The sequence below is a fragment of the Malaclemys terrapin genome, chromosome 4, assembly GCF_027887155.1.
Source record: "Malaclemys terrapin pileata isolate rMalTer1 chromosome 4, rMalTer1.hap1, whole genome shotgun sequence".
NCBI lineage: Eukaryota > Metazoa > Chordata > Testudines > Emydidae > Malaclemys > Malaclemys terrapin.
Window position 1 is genome coordinate 68869277 of NC_071508.1, and position 25551 is coordinate 68894827.

The window sequence follows — 25551 nt, forward strand, 5'->3', positions numbered from 1 at the left end:
TCTGTGTGTTGCAAACAATATTGCTTCTGTCAAATATTGCATTTTAGCTTCACAGATATGACCTTGGGAGCCCAGCTTCCCTTTTTGTTATTGCTGGCTGAACGGCTGCGCAGAATTAGAAAGCAGCCACGAAGAACTAAAGGAGACTTTCTCCATGAGGTCATGATGCACTCCACAGCCAAAAAACAGGAATTGAAGGAGTGGTATGACAGCGAGAAGAAGGACAGAAAGGAGAACACAGCATGCCAGAATGAAGCCATTGAGCAGCTCTTAAACACTATGGAGCATCAAGCGGACACACTCCAGGTGCTACTAGCATTGCAAACCGAGCAACTCTGCACCCGCCCTCCCCTGCAGCTGTTGTCGCAAAACTCTTTCCCATGCATCCCCCAGACACCGCCAATACACTCTTATCAACCTCCTGACTCCAGTCTGTACCCGCTGCCAGGGCCATCCTTACCCATAGGCAAAGTAGGCAGCTGCGTAGGGCACCAGGAAATTTGGGGCACCACATTTCCTAGTGCCCTGTGCAGCTGCGTGCTGCTCCAGCCCCTGCTCTGCCTCTTCCCTATGGGCCCCACCCTGTTCCGCCCATGCCCCATCTCTTCCCGCCCCCCGCCTCTCCCCTGCTCCACCCCAGACCCATCCCCACTCCCCTGAAGATTGCAGCCAGGCCCGTCCCTGCACTCACTGCATGGTTAGAGCGACCCAGCCCCAGCCTGCTCCGCTCCCCTGGCTCCCAGCCACGTCACCGGTGAGTGCTGGGGGGCGGTTCTCCCCTCCCCCCAAGCCTGGGAGCCAAGGCAGTGGAGCAGGCTGGGGCCCAGGCCTCCGTGAGGAGCGGGGGCCCCAGGCCTCCATAGGGTATGGGGGGGAAGGGGACTGGCCACTTCCTGCGGGAGGTGGAGTGACCCCCCTCAGTGCTAATGTGTTTTTTTTGTTTGTCTCTCTCCTCTGGTTGTTTTTTAATAAAAGAATTGTTTCGGTTTGAAAGCAATCTTTATTCCATTAATTGAAAGCAAACAGAACCATGCAAAGCAACAGGCAATTTTCTTAAACCTTCAGAGTGCATTGTCTACACCAATCACAATCACCTCCTAGCATTACAAGCACTGCACTCCCAAGCATAGCAACAAATATTAGTGGCTTTCAGCTTCAATTTGCTGCCTCAAGGCATCCCTGATCCTTATGGCCCTGTGCTGTGCCCCTCTAATAACCCTGGTCTCGGGCTGTTCAAATTCAGCCTCCAGGTGCTGAGCCTCAGTGGTCCAGCCCTAAGTGAAGCTTTCACCCTTCCCTTCACAAATATTATGGAGTATACAGCACGCGGCTAGAAGCATAGGAATATTGTCATTGGCCAGGTCCAGCCTCCCATATAGGCAGCGCCAGCAGGCCTTTAAACAGCCAAATGCACACGACACATTCTGCACTTGCTCAGCCTGTTGTAGAACTGCTCCTTTCTGCTGTCAAGGTGCCCCGTGTATGGCTTCATAAGCCATGACATTAAGGGATAGGTGGGGTCTCCCAGGATCACAATGGGCATTTCAACGTCCCCTACAGTGATCTTCTGGGCTGGGAAGAAAGTCCCTGCTTGCAGCTTCCTGAACAGGCCAGTGTTCCAAAAGATGCTTGCGTCATGCATCTTTCTGGACCAACTTGCGTTAATGTCCGTGAAATCACAGAATCATAGAATATCAGGGCTGGAAGGGACCTCAGGAGGTCAATGCTCACGATGATCCATAAGCGCCTGAGAACCATTGAGAAATACCCCTTCTGATTAATGTACTCAGTGGCTAGGTGGTCTGGTGCCAGAATTGGAATGTGTGTGCCGTCTATCACCCCTCCACAGTTAGGGAAACCCATTTGTGCAAAGCCATCAACAACGTCACGCACATTGCCTAGAGTCACGGTCTTTCAGAGCAGGATGCGGTTAATGGATCTGCACACTTCCATCAACATGAGTCCAATAGTCGACTTTCCCACTTCAAACTAGTTAGCGACGGATTGGTAGCAGTCTGGAATAGCCAGCTTCCACAGTGCAATCGCCATGCACTTCTCCAATGACAGGGCAGCTCTCATTTTTGTGTCCTTGCACCACAGGGCTGGGGCAAGCTCATCACACATTCCTATGGCTTTCTTCATCCAAAAGTTCTGTAGCCACTGCTCGTCATCCCAGACATGCACAACAACATGATCCCACCACTTGTTTCCTGAGGCCAAAAGCGACGTTCCACTGTGGTCAGCATCTCCGTGAATGCCACAAGCAATCTCATGTCGTAGCTACTACGCATGGTGAGATCAATGTCGAACTGTTCTGGCCTTCATAGTTTAAGGAATAACTCCACTGCCACTCATGACATGTTAGTGAGAGTTCCTGCAGAACGAAGAGGCAGAGCAGAGCGTGCAGCACACACATCTTTGAAAGATGGTGCCAAATGTGGACGGAAGCACAGGGATTGCTGGGATGGAAAGCAATGTATCACAGGGCATTGGGACAGGACCCAGGATGCCCTGCAACCCCCTCCACCTTCCCACAATGCTTAGCAGCAGAAAAGGAAGAGATGCCCAGAGTGCACCGCGCTGAATATTGCTGCAAGTGCCGCAAGTGTGAATATGCTATTGCGCAGGCAGCTGACAGTGTAAACACCAACAGCGATGTCCCTTCAGCGCTCTCTGAGAGGCGCTGTAACTGCCGGCGCTGTAACTCTGCCAGCGTAGACATACCCTTATGAACAAGCCCTCCAGCTTGTCCACTCGCAGCAACAGAAGACATCAATATAGCTGTCAACATTACTTAGGCAATTTGAGATACAAAAAAAGTCCTCAGGATTACCAGAAACAAATATAAATATCAAAATCATCTGCATATTAAAATTCTACATCTGTATGACAATTTTCATCCTGAAGAATTCTAATGCTTTAACAAACTGAAGAACAACATCTGGTGCCATTAAAGTTTTTGACTTCCGCCACCCACCTCTGAAATACAGCCACCTACAGTAGGACACCGCAGCTATTTAACAGAAAAATTCAATAGTTTAGAAAAGGGAATGATTAATATAGTATCCAATTGAAATTGCAGGGTACAATGTAATTATCTGACTTTCATTTTGCCAAGACACTGAGATTCCCCTCAAATTTAAAAGATAACCTGAGATCAATTTTCCCCCATGTAAAACCAGAAATTAATTATAAGAATTATTGGAAAAGATCATCAGCTGGGGTAAATCAGAGTAGCTCCATGAAAGTTAGTGGAGTTGTGTCCATTTGCACAGTCAAAAGATCTAACCTACAAGATTCAAACCATTTGTTCACCAGCTCCTGAAGGCCCAAAACAGAACATAAATATCGCATAAGGACTTTTGGTTCAGTGGCATCAAAGGCTGCCAATAAATCAAGTAAAATTCAAAGCAATGATATTCCTAGAGATTCAGCAGAAGTAAGGTAATTAAAAAAAAACAGAATCAAAAAAATATTTTATCACATATCCAGGATGATACTGAGCAAATTAGGATCTTAAACAAGAAAAAAGTAAGATTTGGCCGCTCAAGTAGTTTAGATGTAAAAAGGAGGAAAGAAATAGAAGAAGAGTCAGCAGAGGCTTGTCTACACATAAACCACACAGAAGCACAGCGGCATAAACTGGCTACAGCTGCGCAGCTGCAGTGCTTCAGTGAAGATGCTACTTATGCCAATGGGAGGGGTCCATCTCTCCGAGGTTCAATAGCTAGGGAGAATCAACAGGAGAATTTTCCCCTAGACCTAGCACTGGCTACACCAGGGGTTAGATCAGTTTAACTGCATCACTCAGGGGTGTGGATTTTTCACACTCCTGAGCGACATAGTTATACTGACCTCATTTCCTAGTGTAGACCAGGCCTAGGTAGAATGTGAAACTCTAAACCATGTCCCTTCACACTACCATTTACTACAGCAAGCATCAGACTTAAATGGAAAAATCAATCACCAGACACGAAAGATGTCTGCCCTCAGAGACTGAGTACAGGCTTTTGAGACCAGAGTGACTGAATTGGAGGAGCTAAGGGAGATAGAGAGGTACATAGAAGAGACTTTCAGGGACACAGTAGTGTGGTCTCCACCCAAATCTGACAGCCTCTGTGCTGTTGAGGAGGACGAAAGTCTTGGGAAGGAGAACATCAAGTTGGCATTTCAGGGAAATCATCCCATAATTGGGACCCTTCTTCCAGATGATGTTATGGTATCCTTTCGCACTGACCCCACTTATTAGGAAGAAACAGGTAACCGTAATGGGGGGTTGATCATTAGAATATAGATAATTGGGTTGGTCATAATCTAGAGAACCACATGGTGAATTGCCTGCCATGTGTGAAAGTTGTGGACCTCTCAAGACACCTAGGTAGACTTACGTGCAGTACTGGGGAGGAGTTGGTGGCCATGGTACATGTAGGTAACAGTGACATAGAGACAGGTAAGAGAGAGGTTCTGGAGACCAAATTTAAGCTGTTAGGTAAGAGATTAAAGTCTAGGACCTCCATGGTAGGTAGTATTCTCTGAAATGCTTCCAGTTCCATGCACAAGGCCAATTAGACAGAACTGCGGGATCTCAGTGCATGGATGAGACGATGTTGGGAGGAGATAGGTTTATTATGAGGAACCTTTTGTGAAAGAGGGAGCCTATATGGGAAGGATGGGCTCCACCTATACCAAAAAGGGAACCAGATTACTGACATGTAAAATTAAAAACACTGTAGAGGAATTTTTAAACTAAGGTCTGGGGGAAGCCAACAGGTGTGGAGGAGCACACGATTCAGACAGAGACATACCTTAGGAGAGGATTTATTGAAGGGGATACTCTATATCCCCAAACTTTTTATCTCATGCCCCCCCTTACCCTTATCCAGCCACTCTCCCCCAGAGCCTGGGCCGGGAGTGGGGCTGTGGCTCTGGGAAGCGGGGGGGAGGGAGACATTGACAGGAGTAAGGGAGACAAGATTGGGCGGAGGTTGGAGGTGAGGACAGGGCTGGGAATGGAGCCTTGGCTGGGGGTTGGCAGCCAGGTGCCTGGGTGCGGGGTCAGCAGTCGGGGCCAGCCGTGCCCCCCTGAACATTCCTCTGTGTCCCCGTAGGGGGCCTCGCCCCACAGTTTGGGGACCTCTGCTCTATATCCTAGGAGAGGACAGAAGTTGATGAAGTACACATAGAAACTAAAGAAAAACAGTCAAATGAAAAAGAGTCATCACATGAAGACAGATAACTGAATATTGACCAGTGTTTTAAATGCTTGTATACAAATGCCAGAAGTCTAAATATTTAGATAGATGAACACGAGTACCTGGTATTAAATAAGGATATTGATATCAGAGGTAAGACAAAAACTTGGTGGAACGGTGATAATCAATGCAACAATAATATCAAGTAATACAGGGGTACAAAAACATATCAGAATGGCAGAATAGGTCACAGGAGTGGCACTATATGTGAAAAAAAGCATAGAGTCAAATATAGTAAAAATCTTACATGAATCAAACTGTACCATAGATTCTCTATGGATATAAATTCCATGCTTGAATAATAAAAAAAGAGTCTAGCCTTAAGAACATACTATTGACCATCTGACCAGGATGGTGACAGTGGTTGTGAAATGTTCAGGGAGATTAGAGAGGCTACAAAAACAGAAAACCCAATAATAATGGGCAATTTCAATTATTCCCATGTTGACTGGGTACATGTCACCTCAGGATGGGATGCACAGATAAAATTTCTATGCACCATTAATTACTGTTACTTGGAGAAGCTAATCTTAATCTTAATACCTACAAGGGAAAAGACAATTCTTGATTTAGTTCTAACTAGAGCACAGGATCTTGTCCAAAATGTGAATATAGCTGAAGTGCTGAGTAATTGCGACTATAATGTAATTAAATTAACATCCTTACTGGGGGGAAATACCAAAGAAACCTACCACAGTAGCATTTAATTTCAAAAAGGGGAACTACACAAAAGTGAGGAAACTAGTTAAAAGGAAATTAAAAGGAACAGTCATGAGAATGAAATGCCTGCAAACTGCATGGAAACTAGTTAAAAATGCCATAATAGAGGCTCAAATTAAGTGTATACACAATTTCTCCCATTTTTTTCCCCTCGGCGTTCTTAAAAATCTGACTCTTTCTACCATCAAGAATGAGTTGAGAACTTGGTGTTTCAGTAGACAACAGTGTGTTAGGAGCTCCTGAGTTCTAACCATGAGTCCTTCTGTGACTTTGGGTGAGTCACAGCCTGTGCTCGGCTTTTCCAGCTGTAGCGTGGGGATAATACAGAGTCATTGTGGAGGAAAATTGGTATAAAAAGTATTTTAGATGCTAAATACTATTATCACTAATAATACCTTTTCCATGGAAAGTATGAGGACAACTGTGATATAGAAACTTTCTTTCAGCTGCGTAACTTGCACAGGCTGGAGAAGTAGTTTATCGCAACAGGAACAAAAGGCCTTGTAACCACAAGGCTCAGTTCCTCTAATTCTCTTTTTAGAGGCTTCTGGAAGCTTCTCCTTCATTTGCAGCTTGGGCAGAATGCAGCATCATGCATGCTCACTGGACTGAACAGCCCCGATCATGTTTCATCCTCCTTGGTATTGAATTTAAGCTTACCCAGTACACATTTAAAGCTCTTACCATTGAGGCACCTGGCCCTACTGGAGACCTCCTCCTTCATGGACTTTGTGAAATGAATGGTTGTAATCTAGTTCCAAGCTGACAAGTTTCTGTATCATAACAATTGCAGTCAGTGATCCCCTAGTTTGCAATCTCATCAGAAAGGCCAAGCTTTCAATGGGCAACAGGTAGTGATCACTCCCAAGGGTTGTCTATTTACATTAAGGAAGCTCTCAATGTCACTGTCTGTGCTGTACATGTTCTGTACCAAAACTGAGAATGTCAGTCTCAAAGGCCCACAGTCTGACTTTTCCTCAAACACAAAGTACATCCACAGACAAGTCATTATTACTGGTGTCAAATCTACTTAAAGAAGTTACATCTCCATGAGCATAAAATGAAAGTCCACAAATCATGTGTTTTAATCTTCTACTTTGTTGATTTCAGACAATATCCTTTGAAACTATCAGCCCAATACACTGAGAACAGTAGTTCAAAACAAATACACGGATACCAGCTCAAGCTGCAAAGATGATATGCCTTGCTAGAAGAAGTACTTCTAAAGGCAAATAGCAATAAAATTAATCATTTAAATCTGAAGAGATGGTATTGTCTCTTTATAGTACCTGTATGCTACAGAAACAAATGTAGCATGATGTATACATGATGGATACAACTACCTGTAACATTTTATTCTTCATAACATACCCATTTATAGCTTGGCAACATTATTATGAGTAAAATAATAAATTGTCTGGATAGTTTATCTAGGTTTTTTATTAGTATTTTTAGCAGTGTGGTGAAAGAACATTAAAAAGGAGCAAACAGTTAATAATTCAAAGACCGACAGGTAAATGTTTATAGACTGTAATATTGCTATATAATTCAGTAGCTCGGACTCATTTTAGAAGACCTAAATATGAGATGCATCTGACTCTGCTTTCATTTATGCCACTTTTACACTGATACTCCTGAGGAACACTAGTCAGTAGAGAATCAGTTCCATTTGTTCTAGTCTCAACTGCAAGTTCTCTCTAGCAAAAAATTGTTTTGGGACTGCTCTCTACCAGGGAATTTAGTAGCAGCCTCCTTCCTGCAAGCTAGTAGCCTGTGTGAGTGCCTCAGAAAAGCCATAGGCCAATCTTGCAGTCCTTACCCAGACAAAATTGTCACTTCAGTCAATGGTATACAGACTAAAGGATTGAGCCCATAATTTACTAACTAAATGCTCATGGAAAACCTAACACTATGACACATCGTTTAATCCATAACGTTGGTGGGTTATGGCTTGTGAATGTAATCAAGTAGCACCTGCTAAACCAGCTAAAAGCAGGCATAACATTTATACAAGTTTCCCTACCATACAAATGACATTGTTTATATAATTTTTTCTATTGGACATTCATAGCTGAAAATATGAAACCAATAGCTAGCAAAAGTACAATAGCAAGCTCTAAATAATGGTTTCTGAAGATCCTAATTTGTTTGGGGACAGACTGTGGCCCCTTATGCCCCTACCCCAGGTATTCGCTTGATGGCTAGAAGCACAGGAGGGGAAGCAGGCTCCACAGAGGCCACTATCTTCCCCCATGCTCCCTTCTATAGATTACCAGGATGGGAATAGAATGAGCTAGAGACTTGTCTCCACCTCACCCCAACATGCCAGCCAGTGTATTTAAGCATAGACCCTATGCAGTTTACTACCTCCCCAGACCAGAGGGGGATCCAAGAGGGAGATTGTGAATGTGTCACCATCACCACCGTGTCTGAGATCAACAACACTAAAACAGGTACTTTATGGGCTCTCATTTTGACACAAGAAGTCACACTCTTCCTCCCAGGCTGCTCCAGGTGCAGTGCAACAACACATTGCCCCTTTCTTTGGGTTCTTGGCGTATACAGGGCTCAGATATGGGTATCTTTTATGGGAAGGGACTATCAAATTCTTCCTACATAACGTTATATCACTATTTGTTTTTTAATATTGCCAACTGAATTGTTGAAATCATTTTAAAAAGTAATACTGGAAAACATTGCCACCTAGAAATGTGTAGAGCCAAATTCTCAGCTGGTGTAAATCAGCGTAGCTCCACTGAAATCAACAGAGCTATGACAATTTACAACAGCTGAGGATCTAGCCCTTGTGTGCTTTCTGAATTCCCAAAGGCTTATAAAATTGTATTAAATTTGCATTTCATCCTGTTAACACACATGAAAACTAGATAGAATGGCAGAATGCAAGCCAGTTCCGTGTCATTTAGAAAAAAGTTTATTAATATTATGTCAGTTTGTTTCTAAAGTTTAAGTAGCAATAATAATTAAAGCACAAGGAAATCTTGCTGTTGAACAAAGGACACTCCATATTTTGGCTGCCTTTTCACGCTTTCCCCATTCTTCTAGCGAAAACTTAAGCCATGAAATTTCTTTTTTGTTAACGCAAAGACATGGTAATGTCAAGCATTCATGACCATAAGCATGGAAAATTGATGAAATTACAGTGTGTTCAGGGAAATAATATGGTGATGAGAGAAAGAATCTTTTCTTGTGTCAGCATCCTGGTGGCAGCTTTTTAAACAGGTGAACATTTTTCCCCCTCTGTGCAAAACATCTCTTGGTATGAACATGCCAAATAGATGCCTATCAAGAAAGGTCAAAAGGAAATAATCACCCAAATAATTAAGATATTTAGAAGCCATTTATTAAGTTCGTGTTTTTTTCATGTGTCCTGTCATTGAGTGGTATGATTGAGATATATCTTTAAACTTGACATATGATGAATATAACATTTTTTAAACCATTAATGTTCTTGGAACTGTGAAAATATAAAAGAAGATTCCATCGCTGCCCTCCATAAGTCAAAACTTCACCCTTATATATATATGTATACATACATACACACACACACACACATTTGTAAACTGTAATGTAGTAATATATGTATTTAGGCTGAAATTCACGCCCATTCAGCAGGCCGGTTCAAGGTCTATGTGACATTTAGGATTCACCTAAGCACTATTTTGAGGGTTATGTAGGCCTGCAGTTGTGCATAGGCCCTGTTTTGGCCTGCTGCACAGGGGTGAATTTCATCCATGTTTTGAACACCCTCCAGTGGTAGATCTAACAACTGTCCATTGTAGAACAAGGAAATTACCTAGAGTTCCCTATCCACAAGCCTTAATAGGAAACTAGATGTGTTTGTTGGCAGAGATGTAAAAAGATAATAAGACACATGGGATTGTCACCAGCATACTTTCATGTCGCTTTCTTTAAAAACAAAAACACTTCCATATGCACAATATAACACACTGCCAGTGGATTTAGTTTTAAAAAATGTATTCAGCTGATAATTGCTAAACATGTCACAGAAGAGAGAGGGAGGGATTTGTATGAAGAAGTAGAGTTTGCTTCATGCAGTAAAGGCTTGATCCAAAGCCCACTGGATTTGTCCCATTGAAGGAAGGTTTTCCATGCGAAAGTGTGGTGTGCAACAAGATGGGAATACTAGAGGTTTCTGAGCAGCAGAGCCAGAAGGAGAAGGAGTTTTTAAAAACTATATTAATACAACACCAATTTTGGTTGGATGTATTCCTGGAGGTTTCATCACATGACATCATCTTTAATTAAAGATTAATCTTTAATTTCTGGAGACTCCAGGATAATCCTGTAGGGTTTGTGCAAAAAATCCTGCAATCCCCACCATGACAAAACTCCCCTAAACTATAGTTTGCCTGGTATTGAGTAGTAAGAGACAATCTCTTCCCCAAAGAACTTACAATCTTGTGCAAAGAATAATGGTAATTTTTTTATGCTATAGGATCTGGAAATTAGACCTACCAAATTCATCTCATATCGGGTCCACCAAACATCAATCAAATGGGAACCGTTTTTACTCCCTGCTTAGCTGTGCAGGATTCACACTGTTCAACCATAGGTGAAAGGTTCTATTGCTCCTTAGCAATTCTCTGAGACATTCGGTCCTCCAGAAGTGCCATCAACAAAGAGGCTTTCTCTCTGGAAAGAGGTGATTACATTCAGTTCTCACCTTTGGGCAACCAGGGACTTCCACTCTGTGAACACAGGCAAAATTTCCTCCAGGTTACTCTCAGACTCACTCTCTGCAATAAAATGCCACATTTAAAGGGACAGCTCCTAGAAATCAGTTATGGCTGTGAGACATGGACATTCAAACAATCAATAATAAATAAACAGCAATCCTTCAAATTACAGTTTTATATGTCATGGATAGACCATGTCATGGATAGACCATGTAACCAATGAAACAGTATTGGAAATTATTGGAACTCAGTGAGCACTAGTCAGAGATCTTATAAAAAGAAAGATTCAATTTGCAGGGAACATTTTAAGAGGTTCAGCAGGTGATGCATGTTTATGGGCACTGGAAGGAAAAGTTGATGCAGAAGAAAACAAAGCATTTCTCTGCAATCATGAGGGCTAGAAACTTACTTCTTTTAAAAAATGAACACTAAACTCGTGTATTCACATGACACCAGGAGCTGGGTCTTTAAGAAAAACACACATATCATGAGACTTGGGATAAAATTGTGAGAGGTGGCAACATCACACTTGCGAATGGGGCAGATGGTCTGGCCCATTGGGTCTGATTTTACACCATCTTTACACTTGTGCAAAATGGGTGCATTCCCTTTAAAGAGCTACACAAGGTGCGAGACAGTGGAGACATAGGCCAGACAGGAAGAATTTGATTTCTCCCTCCAAACATACAAGAAGCCAAACTAGATCTAGGCCAATAGTTCTTGCCAATGACAGTCATAATTTATGCTTTAGCCTGCCTCCTCCCTTTATAACATATTACAGGAGTTCTCAAACTGGGGGTTGGGACCCCTCAGGGGATCGTGAGGTTATTATGTGGGGTGTCGCGAGCTGTCAGCTTCCACCCCAAGCCGCGCTTTGCCTCCAGCATTTATAATGGTGTTAAATATATTTAAAAGTGTTTTTAATTTATAAGGGGAGGTCGCACTCAGAGGCTTGCTATGTGAAAGGGGTCACCAGTACAAAAGTTTGAGACTCACTGACATATTGGCTTTGTGTGCAATCATGCTCATGTTGCCCTCTTGTGGCTGATCTATCAAAAGGATACAGGATGTACCACCAGTTTAAGGAAGTCTCCTTCAGCTCAAGTGATTAAGAACTGTATTTTTTGGAACTAAAGGGCCCGTGTTCTGGTTCTGAAACTGCTGATGTATGTGTGGTTTCTCTAGTAAGTTTATCTATTGTCTGAAGAACATGGAGAGGACAGCTTCTATCAATATCTTTATTCACCTAACCTTTAAAGCCATAAGAGCAGTAATGATTTAAAACCCCAAAGTATACACATTACCCCTTAAGCTCTCTAATCATGGGAGCTTACATTGTTTTAAACATCTTTGGGAGGATAACACATTTATTGTTATTACAGTAGCACCTAGAAGCCTCCTCTGGGATTGAAGCTCCACTCTGCTGTTCATTATAAGGTCCTATACCTACACATAATCAAGAGCAGTCATTGCTCCACAAAGCTTACGCTCTAAATAGACAAAGCAAAGAAAGGGTGGGAGAGTGGAAGAAGCAATGGGCAGGAGAAAAAGTATTTAAAGTTTTAATCACAATTACACAAAGATTATATGTATGAAATATTACACATATTTGTCAATAACCATGAATAAAAAATATACAACTCCTCCAAAAGATTATTAGTAATTTAAGGCACTGAGGGTTTGGTAAGGAACAAGATTTAAGGGAGTTGTCAAGGGGTGAATTTGAGAAGCTGTGCATAGATGTGACTCAGCTGCCCCTCATTGCAAAGCCACATTTAACTCCATATCCCCATACCCTCTGGAGTCAGCTTTTTAAGATGAGAACTGTGGAACCATGAACCGAAGGTGTCAAAATAAATGTAGTAAGAAAATATATTTCATCCTCTCATCACTAAATACAAATTGGTTGTTAACTAACTGCCTTTGTTAGATGAGGGTCAGGGAGCAGAATTCTTTTGACTTCCCAAACACAGACATCTATTGACTGTATTAAAGAGCAGCTCTGCTGAATCGTACTATGCATGAGGACGACTCTGACATACATTCTATCTTGCAGAGTAAAGTGGCACATACATACATAAACCAATACAATACAGTGTGTCCCATATTTGCGGCCTGATCCAACACCCAATAACTCAATAGAAAAGCTACTATTGATTTTAATGGCAATTGGTTTGGGCCTAATGTCCTCAGCAGGTTGAGAAGTCTCATAGCTAGAGGATTCCTTGTGAACCCACCTCTAACCATTTTCTGGTATGCCTCGTGGGGATTTGGTATTTTCTAAGCGAGCCCATATCTCACCCCCATCTTAATACACAGGCAGGGCCGACAAGACGGGGAGGGGAAGCCAGTACAAATTACTGGGGCCCAGCCGTCCGGAAGAGGGCCTGGCTCCTCCCCCCTGCTCTTGTCGGCCCTGTTTAGCCGGTCCACCCTTGCTGGGGGGCCCAAAAAAATTCTGGGCCTGGCTTCCCCGGCTTCCCCCTCCCTCTCGTCGGCCCTGTTTAGCCAGTCCGCCCTTGCTGGGAGCCCTGAAAAAAATCTTCACGAGGGCCCAAACCCGCTCTCGTAAACCTGACATTGTAAAATACTGTACATGAACACACTCAATATTTTGCTGTTTTATTCCCCTGCTATGTTTCAGTGGGAGGAATTAAGGGCTTCTCCCAGTGATTTCAGTGATATCAGACCCTAACCACCAAAATCCTAAACAATTATCAACCAGATCCTACTCTCAGCTATATCAGTATAAGCTCATAGAGTCAAATTTTCCTTTTATATACCAGTGAATGTCCACTGAAGTCAATGGAGTTACTCCATGTTTATCCTGGTGTAAATAAGAACAAAATCTGGCCTGTGGTTCTTTGTGGTGAGAGGAAGGATGGCCTATGGTAAGGCACTGATCTAGGACACAGGAGAGCTGGGTTCCATTCCTGGTTTTACCTGTATGACCTGGGACAAGTCACTTAGTCTCCCTGTGCCTCAGTCTTCCAGCTGTAAAATGGGGATCATTCCCTATCTTACAGGGATGTTGTGAGGGTGTACATTTTAATGTATGTGAAATATTCAGATACAACAATAATGAGTTCCACAGAACAGCCTATAAAAATCAATGAAATAAATGGAATTCCACTCACGTAAGAAAGAGCGGAATTTGATGCCACATGTTTAACAAAAAAGACTTGTGGAATTTCATCTGAAGGGTTTTAGTTATTATTATTTAAAATTGCACAGGACAGTGACCTTGCATGTTAGCGTAACTCAGGAAGATGGGGAAGTCCATAAGATTGTGGAATGATTGTTAAAAAAAACATTAGGCTCTGTGTTTGCCTCAGGGGTTAGTTATTATGGGGAAAGTAGTTTCTGATAATGTAATATTATTCTACTAAACAGAAAACTCCCCAATCCAGTCTTGTGGCCCTGAGTATATTTTAAAAGACATTCTCCCTCCACGATCTCCCAAGCATCCATTCTTTAGCCTTTCCCCTGAGCACCTGTGTAAGGGGAGGAGAAAGATATGCTGGGATTAACACCTTGCTCACCAACAACCAGACAATGCTCCTGCACACTGTCACACCTACAAAGAGAAAATATCACTAAGAAAACTGAACTAAAACTGTGCACATGCTCATGTATATGAACAAAAATACATACACAGAACAAAGAGCGCCCTGAGATTATTGCTAAACCCAATACTGCAATTTATATTTATTAAACTACTAGGTAAAGAGCATTTATATTTTGCTTCTATCTATATGTAATACTGGGAAGAGAAAGGCAGGTTTGTTGGAACAGTTCCCTCTTCTAGAACCCCTTTTAACAGCTAAGCAGGCATAGCCCAATATTGTCCATAGGCTCCTATAAACACTACGTGTTTTGGAGAGGCCATCATCTTTCACAATTACGCTCACAAAAATGAACCAGCACAAATATAGCTAGAAGCCAGCTAACTAGAGAGAAGCTCCAATGCCTAAGAGGATTTGGTGTTTTCTGCAGGAGGGTAGAGGAAGGTTCAGAACCAGAACTGTGCAAACTCTTCCAAGTTTATTTCAAAAGCAGTGAGAGAACTGGATCCCTCTGGTTTGCGGCCCTGACGTTCTAAAACATTCAACGCTTGAACAAACTCATGGTCCTTGTCAAGTCTGTTCCCCTTTACATGGGTTCACTGGAAATGGAAGTAGGATTGACCTCAGCTCTGATGCAACAACAACACCCTGATCTCAGGGAAACAACTTTCCCCTTGTAATACTGAGCTATCATTATGTGAGTAAATGGGAGTTTTTCCCAGGAAAGGCTGAATAAAAGTTGAGTAAGGCTTTCAGGATTTGGCCTTCAAACAATTCAATATATTTTTATAGCATCCCTAATACAGTGGATCATCCAAAAACATCAGAGATTGTCAATCAGTGGTTAGAGACAAAATATGCATTTTAAGGGTAGGTTTAAAGGAAAGTAACTCTGGGACTAAGGTTCCAGATACACGAGTCAACAGAAGAAAGAAAACAACCTAGACTGAGGAGATGTTGCTGGTCCAAGACGATAGTCCTACTATAAATAGTCATATAGACAAAGTAAGAGAAGCATGTTTTCCTTTTTTCCTCATTATGGGAAGAAATTGTTTAGTTGGGAGTGAGAATGTGTAGATCTTTAATATCATATATCATTGTTAGACCAGAATTGTTTTCTCCACTAGACACAAAACGTATGAAATTCTATATCACAAACTGAAACAGTCATTATCAAGGAAGCACTAGAGTAGTCAATGAAATGGTTAGCCTAGCTCTTAAACAACAGATTGTACTGAGTGAAACAAAATCCTGGTGTCAAGGTCTAAGAATGGACTTGGAGGGGAAGCTGGGAAGTGCGGGGGGGAGAGAGCGGGGAATGAATGGTGACAGGACCTTACACGGACCAAAGTCATCCATAACTGCGGTGTTCTTTGCACAGCTTATTTTGATTTTGAATGAAAGCTGCCCTCAGAAACTGGTTTAAAATATGGTACAAACAACCCGCAAAATAGAGTAGTCTTACCCACACAACAGTATTTTAGCTGAACTTTGGGAAAGACAATTTGTCACAACAGCTGAATCAAGAGGCATCAGTAAGATTGATGTGACCTGTCGGTACCCACTGCAACCCAAATCGGAAATGAAGAACTCAGTCCTGCTTGCAGCATGTGTTTGGCAAAATGTAATACTAGCAATTTCACAGTGGTGAAGATGGACAATCTCCGATTCCTATCAGTTTATTTGAGTCAGTCCTTAGCTAAACAGTTCATGCCAATCTTGAAAATGCTGTGCCAATATTTATAAAGGGTAAATGGAGTGAGTGATGGGTTCTCCTCCTCTCCGGGGTGCCACCTGATGTACTCAGGTCCCACTGAGCCCTCCCATTCCACCAGCCTGGGCTCCCTCACCCTGTCCTGCTGTGCCAGGCCCTCAAGCCTCCTCTAGAACACACACAGATAAGGACATACCCAGCTGTAAAGGCACACAGACACTGAGATCCGCCGTGTGGGAAGTCTCAGCTCGGGGATTGCCCAGCACTCAAGTGCACACCCCCTCTGGAGTGTAAACCCAAAATTGTCTTGTCTTGCACTGCACAGATAACTGTATAGCCTAAGCTCATGAAATTCACTCCCTCCCTCAATGTAGAGAAAGATACACACAGCTTCCCCCCCCCGTTATGAATTGCATAAACTGATTATAGAATAAACAAAAAACAAGTTTATTAACTACAAAAGGTAGACTTTAAGTGATTATAAGAGATAGCAAACAGATCAAAGCAATTACTAGCAACTTAAACAATCACGCACACTAAGCTTAATACACTAAAGAAACGGGCTACAAATAGTAATTCCTCACCCTAAATGTTGTTCTAAGCAGGTTGCAGAATTTCTTTGTGGATATACAACTCTTGCTAGTAGCTTAAAACTCGAGGTATATCCTTCACAGGCCAGACACCATTCCCAGCCTGCATTCAGTACTCCCCCTCCCTTCCCCTTTGTCTTTGTTTCTTAGATGTTTCCAGTAGTCATCCTGGGTGGGAAATTCAGTGAAGAATGAACCTAGATTAACTCACTCCCCAGCCTTAAATAGGATTTGCATATGGCGGGAATCCTTTGTTTCCCAGTTTGATCCCCACCCCCTACTCGTGGAAAAATACTAGTAGTTCAAGGTGGTGTTCAGAACCAGGTGACATGATCATATGACCTGCAGTGTCAAAGCAGCGACCCAGGAAACTTCTCAGGAAGGAGGGAGCTTAGCATCTTCAAAGTCCTATTGTTCTCCCTAATGGCCCATCCAGGCTGATTGCATTGTGTCTGGTGGGTGTTCCAAAGATCCAAACACAGTTGTAATTGTTACATAGTTCATAGTCCTAACTTTTGATACAATAAATGATACATGCATATAAATAGAATAATCCCATTCAGTAAATCATAACCTTTCCAATGATATCCCAAATGACCCATCTTGCACAAAACATATCTTAGTTATGCCATATTCATATGCTAAGCATATCTCTCTGAAGAATATGGGGTATAGTGCCACAGCATGACCCAGGTAATTATAAGCCTGTCAGTCTGACATCGATCCCGGGCAAGATAATGGAACAACTGATAGGACTCGATTAACACAGAATTAAACAAGGGTAATGTAATTAATGCCAATCCACACGGGTTTATGGAAAATAAATCCCGTCAGACTAATTTGATATAATTTTTTGATGAGAGTACAAGTGTTGTTGATAAAGGTAATAGTGTTCATGTAGTAAACTTAGACTTCTATAAAGACTTTGACTTGGTGCTGAATGACATTTTGATTAAAAAACTACACCGATACAAAATTAACATGGCACACATTAAATGGATTAAAAACTGGCTAACTGACAGATCTCAAAATTTAATTGTAAATGGGGAATCGTCACTGAGCAGGTATGTTTCTACTGGGGTCTCTCAAGTACAGGTTCTTAGCTCTACACATTTATCAATGATCTGGAAGAAAACATAAAATCACTGATAAAAGTTTGCAGATGACAAAAAAATTCAGGGAATGGTAAATAATGAAGAAAACAATTCTGGTGCCCACAATTCAAAGGATGTTGATAAATTGGAGAAAGTTCAGAGAAGAGCCACAAGAATGATTAAAGGCTTAGACAACATGCATTATGCTAATGACTTAAGGAGATCAATCGATTTAGCTTAACTAAGAGACGGTTAATAAGTGACTTGATCACAGTCTATAAGTACCTACATGGGGAACAAATATTTGATAATGGACTCTTCAGTCTAACAGACAAAGGTATAACATGATCCAATGACTGGAAGTTGAAGCTAGACAAATTCTGAATGGAAATAAGCCATAAGCTTTTAACAGTAAGGGCAATTTTAACCCTTGGGACAATTTACTGGGGGGTTGTGATGGATTCTTTATTATTGTCATCAATTTTTAAATCAAGACTGGACCTTTTTCTAAGAGATATGCACTAGGAATTATTTTGGGGAAGATCTATTGCCTGTTTTATACAAGAGGTCAGATTAGATTATTACAATGGTCCCTTCTGAGCATGGAATTTGTGACATTACCCAATTCAAGCCTGTTTATTCAGATCATCATCAGATACTATTTAAGGGAGCACTATCCAAACATCACAAAATCATTACCATCCCTGAATCTGCATTTGGAAGTTTCCGACCTGCCATCATAATTAATTAGAGGAATTTAACTCTGCATAAGGAGTTAAGAGGAAAGAGGGCTCTGCATAAATAGTATTTTGGGATTCCATATTTATTATTTGAACGATTTCATATCTAATGTGCCTTCTAACTTCTAGCCCTAGCCAGCCACATAAACTGAGCTTGGGCCTTGACAGCCAACTCGGTCCTTTTCATCTCATGTATCAACGTAAGTGGTTTTGCAGGTCAAATTTTTCCCTCATTGACACCGGTGCAGTCTCATTGGCTACAGATTCTGCCATCAATGAAACCTGTGCAAATCGGTTTCCTTCAGTGGGTTTGCACAGATGTAAATGAATGGACTATAGAGAACAATTCTGTTGATGCATAAAATAGTAGAACAAGAATCGTCTGCTCACTCTCTCTTAGCTATGTTGGCTCTGCAGAGCTAACAAGAGTAAGAAACAACAACACTTATTTTTGTTGCTAGAGCAGATAAAAGGGGGAAAAAAAACAATACACTCAGGGAACATGCTCAAATCCCATTGATCCCATTTAACAGGAGCTGTGAGGTCTCAGCACCTCTGAAAATCAAGTCCAAATTCCCACTGGTGTTTAGGTGCCTAATTCAATTGGGAAAACAACGAGGAGTCCTTGTGGCACCTTAGAGACTAACGTGTCACAAGGACTCCTTGTTGTTTTTGCTGATACAGACTATCATGGCTACCACTCAAACTAATTCAACTGGGGCACACAAACCACAGAAAATCAATGTACACATGTGATAAGGCCCAAATCCTCAAAGGTACCAAAGGTATTTAGGCCCTGGGAATTAGGTGCCTAAATACTTTGAGGCTCTGGGCTTTAGGCCAACATTTTCAGATGTGATCAATTAATTTTCTGGGGTTTGTGATTTGTGTGCCTGTGACAATGTTGGGACTCACCACCGCGGCGCCTCCTACTGGTCGTCTCGGGGAATTGGTTCGATCCAGTAGAGCACCCCCTTCTGGTGGTGTCCCATCTGTCGTCCCGCCTTTGGTTGGCGTGTGGACCCGTGTTGCTCCCGACACACGGTGTCCTCTTCTGGAACACTGCCCTCTGACAGTGTCCCTTTGTCCATTCACACCCCCTTCCGGGGGATGGATGATCAACAGTCCTACACCTCCAAGTCTGATCCCTACAGCCCGAGATCTGGTGTAGTTTCTGCTGGCCGCTCCCTGCGGCCTATGGCTGGGTGTACTGCCAAGGAGAACAAGGGGGGCGGGGAAACCAGGCCCGCCCACTACTCTGAGTCCCGGTCCAGAGGCCCTCTAGCGACAGCCTTGCTGTCCTCCTTCTCCTTCCTCTAGGGTGACCAGATCACCAAAGACAAATATCGGGACGCGGGGGGGGGGGGGTGTGACGTGGAGGGGGCGTGGCGGGGGGCGGGGCCAAAAAAAAAAAACCTTCCTCCGCAAGCGCTGGAGGGAGGCCCCGGGAGACTCAGGGGAAGCGCGGGGCCGGGGTGAGTGAGAGCCCGGCCTGGCCCCGAGCAGGCAGGACTCAGTTGGTGGTTGGGAGAGGAGGGGGGCGGCCCGCGGGGCCAGGCGGTGGCTGTTCTCACCCCCGGGCAGCGGGACTCGGGAGCAGCCGCTGCTGCAGCTCCCACTGCCGCGGGGGTAGGAAGCGGCCATGGCGCTCCGCGGCTGCGGCTCTGGCGCCCCCGAACCCCCCGAGCCGGGGCCTGCTGCGGGGACCCAGCAGCGCGCACGCTGGGCCCAGCCCCTGGCCAGTCGCGTCTGGGCTGCTGCCCAGCTGGTGCTATCCCGCGGCGGCCCCGGAGCGGGGACAGCAGGCCCCAGCCCCCCCGTCCCGCTCGGGTCCCGCAGGGGAACGAACGGGGCTGGGCTGCCGATGCCTCCGCCCCGGGGCCGCCGCGGGATAGCACCAGCTGGGCAGAGCCCAGACGCGACTGGCCAGGGGCTGGGCCCAGCGTGCGCGCTGCTGGGTCCCCGCAGCAGGCCCCGGCTCGGGGGGTTCGGGGGCGCCAGAGCCGCAGCCGCGGAGCGCCATGGCCGCTTCCTTCCCCGCGGCAGTGGGAGCTGCAGCAGCGGCTGCTCCCGAGTCCCGCTGCCCAGGGGTGAGAACAGCCGCCGCCTGGCCCCGCGGGCCGCCCCCCTCCTCTCCCAACCACCCAACTGCGTCCTGCCTGCTCGGGGCCAGGCCGGACTCTTACTCACCCCGGCCCCGCGCTTCCCCTGAGTCTCCCGGGCCTCCCTCCAGCGCTTGCGGAGGGAGGGGGAATGGTGAGCCCGGGGAAGAGGCGGGGATTCGGGGAGGGAGCCAATCGGGGGAGGAGGGGGCGGAGTCAGGGCAGGGGGGGGGGGGTGCGAGCACTTCCGGGCTCTAGGCTCCGGGGCATTTCCTTGTTTGTCCGGTTGTCCCGACCGCATGTCGGTCGGGACGCGGGACAAACAAGGAAATATCGGGACGGTCCCGATAAAATCGGGACGTCTGGTCACCCTACCTTCCTCCTCTGTCTGTTCCTCTGGACCGCTTCCCCAATGGCCCTTCTTCCCGCTAGGCCCTTTCCTTCAAGGCCTGCCACCAGGCAGGCTATGGAGTAGGACCTTCTCCCGCTCTCCAAGGCTGGCCTGCACTGCGCTGTCCATGATGCTAGCCTCCCAGCTCTGGAGACAGACCTTCCCCTCTGAAGGCCTGGGACAGACTGACCGCTCTCTCCCTGAGCAGTCTTTTCTATGGCTGAGCTTGGCCCTGATTGGCTCGCAACAAGCCTTTCTCTTATTGACTGCCGGGATATGCAGACACCCAGGCCTGCCGCAGCCCACACTCTCCAGGCGTGGGGCAGCCGTCCCACCACAGTGCCCCAACTGCATTAGGCACCTAAAAAACATTGGGAGTGAGAGACCTAAATTTTTTTGAGGAGCTGGACCTAAGTGACTATATCAGCATCACAGCAGAAGCCTGTGGAAGAGCTGGGAATTAAATTCAGATCTCCTGAGTTCCTGCTCCTGAGCTTTAACCACAGGACCACTCTCCCTCCTCTCATCACCTCTAAAATTCTGACGACCCACTAGAGGGGTGTGAAATTGGACTATTTTAATTTACAATGGATGGAACAAACTTCGTTGTTTTGAGGAAATTTTCTCTCTCACATGCACATGCCCCTCCCTCCACCGCTCCACACACACACACACACTTTTCTATGGACATTGAGTAAAACTCAGTTGAACCCACTTACATTTGCATGGCTTTGGCCCATGTTCACTCAAAATTAAACCCAATTTCACTGTATTTTTTTGAACCTGGTCCAAGAACTTGTAACCTAATGTAAATGAAGGAAAGTTTTGCTGGTTTAAGATTTTCCTATGAAAATTTTGCACGTTTGTTCCAGGCCTTTAATTAGCTGATCTGCTATTCAGATTTTCTATTTCGACTCTGACCCCAACCTTTTCCCCTGATTTACAGGCTGAATATCAAATGAATTAGCAATATAAATATAGTCACATTTCACACTGCAACTGTGGCTACTGCTTTTCTCTTGCCCCCTTTGCCATACTCAGTCCTTAGCCTTACTTAGCACAAATGTTGGATCATAAATAACCTCAAGTTGCAACTTTTAGATCCACATTTTGAACCTTATAAAATTCAGGGCTGTCCGAGCTGGAGACTTGGTTGAGGCTTATCTTTAGTTAGAAGTAGTAACAGACAAAGCAGATAGCTGTCTGAAGTGACCTTAACCATGATCAGGTGTATTGGAGATACTAGTACCATTTCTTGTCCTGGGCTCCATGTGTAGGAGCAATGGAAGGAATGGGTGGGGGGAGGATTAGACCTGGTCTACACTTAAAAGTTATAGCAGCGTAGCTACATCAGTCGAGGGGGGTGAGAAAAAAATACATCCCTGAGCACCATAGGTATGCTGACCTAGCCCCCAGTATAGATGCAGTTATTTCAATTGAAGAATTCTTCTGTTGATGTAGCTACTCTCACTCAGGAAGGTGGTATTCCTTCATCAATGGAAAAACCTCTTCGGTCAGTGTAGGGGGCTTCCACACTACAGTGTTATGCCAGCAATTATACTGATTTAGCTATGCCAGTATAGTCTCCGTAGTGTAGGCATACCCTTAGTCTGTGTTAGGGTTCCTTAAAAAAAAAAAAAAAACCACCTCCAACTTTAACTGGTTCACTATGATTCTTCTCTCCCTCTTTTCCCAGTGTCCTTCCTCCTTTTCTTCACAGTCCTTCCTGTGTCTTTCTAATGTGCCAGTCAGTGATCACATGGGTGTCATTCAGCTGGAGACAACACAATTCAGGTAGCTTCACTGACCTTTGCTTATGTGTCCCAAAATTTACACTTACCACAAAAATAAAACAAGCAAATGATATAGTTGTGTATTGCACAGTGTTGGCAAACCCCACCTTTTGTCAGTTTTGCAAACAAAGTTTTTGCATTTTTTTAAACTGACAAAGAGGTGGATTTTCCCAATATTGTGCAATATACAAATCTTTTCACATCACTCTAGCTGACCAGCAGATTTGAGGCTTTTGCAATACTGCTTTTTGGCTTAAAAATCGAAGTCCCATCTGTTGTGTGTGCAATAAAGATCTCATAGGACTTTTGATAAGAGTAGTGGTTTTCCCTAGTATCCTTGGTTACAATTTCCCCATGGTTGTGGACCATGATGTGGGTGTGCTCCATCCTAGAGTAAGCTGCATTTCAGTGTTGTTATATGTATGTATTTGAGGAAAGTGCTTTGGGATCAAAGGTGCTTTGCAAATTTTTAACTACATTAGCATTATTTTTATATAAATACTAAGAACTTTTCCAAATTGTAGAAACCATTTCTTTGAAATCTCGCACTTGTATGGGTTCTTTCAGCCCTAAACTTCCCAAACTCCTTTTTCAGAGACAAAATTGGTTTTATTACGTAAGTGATGTAAAATATCTTCCCTGGTGCATTTAATTGAAATGGAATAGACAAATTCAACTTTTTGCCCTCTCTGACAGAAATCATTTCATTTTGGCCACCTGATGGGCCCTTGGGGTTAATTAGAAAATCCCCATCAAGAGCTCAGAGGCCAATATCAGCTGTCAAAATCCCACATTCCCCCTCTTTCACCTCTTTCAAGTGCAAAACAACCTGTGTCTGAAGATGTGCCAGAGAATAAAAGGGCACACCACCACCACTGTGGGCTCTGACTTAGACCTATTCATGGCCTCGCTACTATGAATACAGCAAAATCTCAAATGAAAGTTTTAATCTCCCCACTGCATTCAGTCCAAAGAGAAAAGGGCTTCCCTTTTAACAATTTCCCCCTTAAATCTTTTGTGTTGCTATGCTCCTGAAAAAGCAGAGATTTTGCTCTGACCCAGCAAGGGCTTTTTTGCCATAGAAAGCACGGCACCTAAACCCTTTGTGCTGAAATAAGAGTAAAGGTCTGCTCAGACCAAAAGTAACTAATGTGAAAGAGCTTTGGAGGGTCTAAATACAAACTGAACAAGATCAGAGTTAAAAACGCAGGCATCTGATCTCAGCAACTTTCCCTTTTTGCTCTCTGCTTCTGCCAACTGTCTCTGGAGGTGCCCACTAAATACTAAAGCGATGGGCGCATTAGAAATGCTTAGAGTAATGCTAGAAGTTACAGATAGAAAGCATTCATTAGATCATCAAGTCCATATCCCTGCCAATACTTTACAGAGATCAAACAGCAGATATTTATCAGACATATATATGTAGATGCGTGCTATATTAAAATTGTTGCTGTGTTGCCATTGCTACTAAGTATCTTTACTCTGGTATTTTCTGTACTTAGCAAAGGAACTTACTTAACTTAGCATAGGAAATTCTATACTATACAGACAAATGGTACATCCTGTGATCTCAGTAGTTAGCTGCGTAGGCGTTTGTAAAGATGCTAATGAAGAAGGTAGGGACAGGCAGTTAGAGGGAGGGGTTTAGTATTAAAACATACACATCCACTACATGAATCTTTAGAAGTGCTGCTCAGTCTTTTTGATGGTTATTTCACTGAAAAACGCAGCTTCTCTCACAATCTCATTTAGAACAGCATGTCACTTTCCAAGTGCTCCCAACCCTCTGAAAGTACCATTCCAAGTCACCTTTTGTGCCCAGTCCCTCTTACTGATATGAAGGAGGCATGATTTTATGACTGAGAATGAGTCTTTCCCCTTGCCAGGATAGTGCTCTCTCCCCCTTCAAGTGATTATTGTTTTGTTTTTTTCCCTCAGAGCAGTAACACCTACATTGTCTGGGGAGAGACAGAGAGCATTCATACCCTTCAGAAAGCCATTCACTTAAAGGCAGCTGGAGAGGCTAAGTGTTCAGCTTGCCCTCTTCACTCTTGGATGAGTTTTGTGCAAAGCCAGGGCTTGGAGGCCTTTCCTTCACAGATCCAAGCAATTAATGAGAGAATGATGGAAAAAGGAAAGAAAAATGTTTCAGTGTTTTGTCTGCCTTCACAATGTGTCCATTTTTGTTTGTAATTAAATTATACTACTAAGTTCCCCCACGATAATGGGAAAACACCTATCTTTTGAGGATTTAAAAAAGGGCACAATGTTTATTTAAATTTAATATTTGTGTGAGCTTTATATTATATATGAAAGTGCTAGTAAGTTTTTGGAAGTAGCACCTACTATTAATCCAAAAGCAACTGGAATTAATACTGCTGGCAAGATGCTTAGTCAAACAAGACTTTATTAGCGTTTTAATTTAGTATTGCTCTAGTTCTGACAGGCCAGTCAATCGGTTCTTTTCAAAAGATGTTTTTGTAGAGTGGGCAGAGTTCAAAAGGTCCTAACGGAATGTTAACGACCTTTCTGCCCTAAGATTTGTGTGATACTGACCAGGATCAAATTCCAAAGAACCAGTGTGGCTGTTCACTTCTTAAAGTCTATGGAAAAAAAAAAAGAGAAGAAGAGAGAGAGAGAGAACGAGAGAGAGAGAGAAATGAACTAATCTCCCCCCCCCCCTCCCCCAGGGCTTCACTCATCTTTCTGTCTCCTCTTCATTTTACTGGTTCTTCCTTGTGATACCATTAGACTATTCAGTATTGCATAAGCCACGTTTTATTAGCCAGTTTTAATTTTATCTTCCTTTTCAGTTAACAGCATCATAGAGGAGTATGTATTTTATATTGTGGCATCAGTGCTGGATTACCA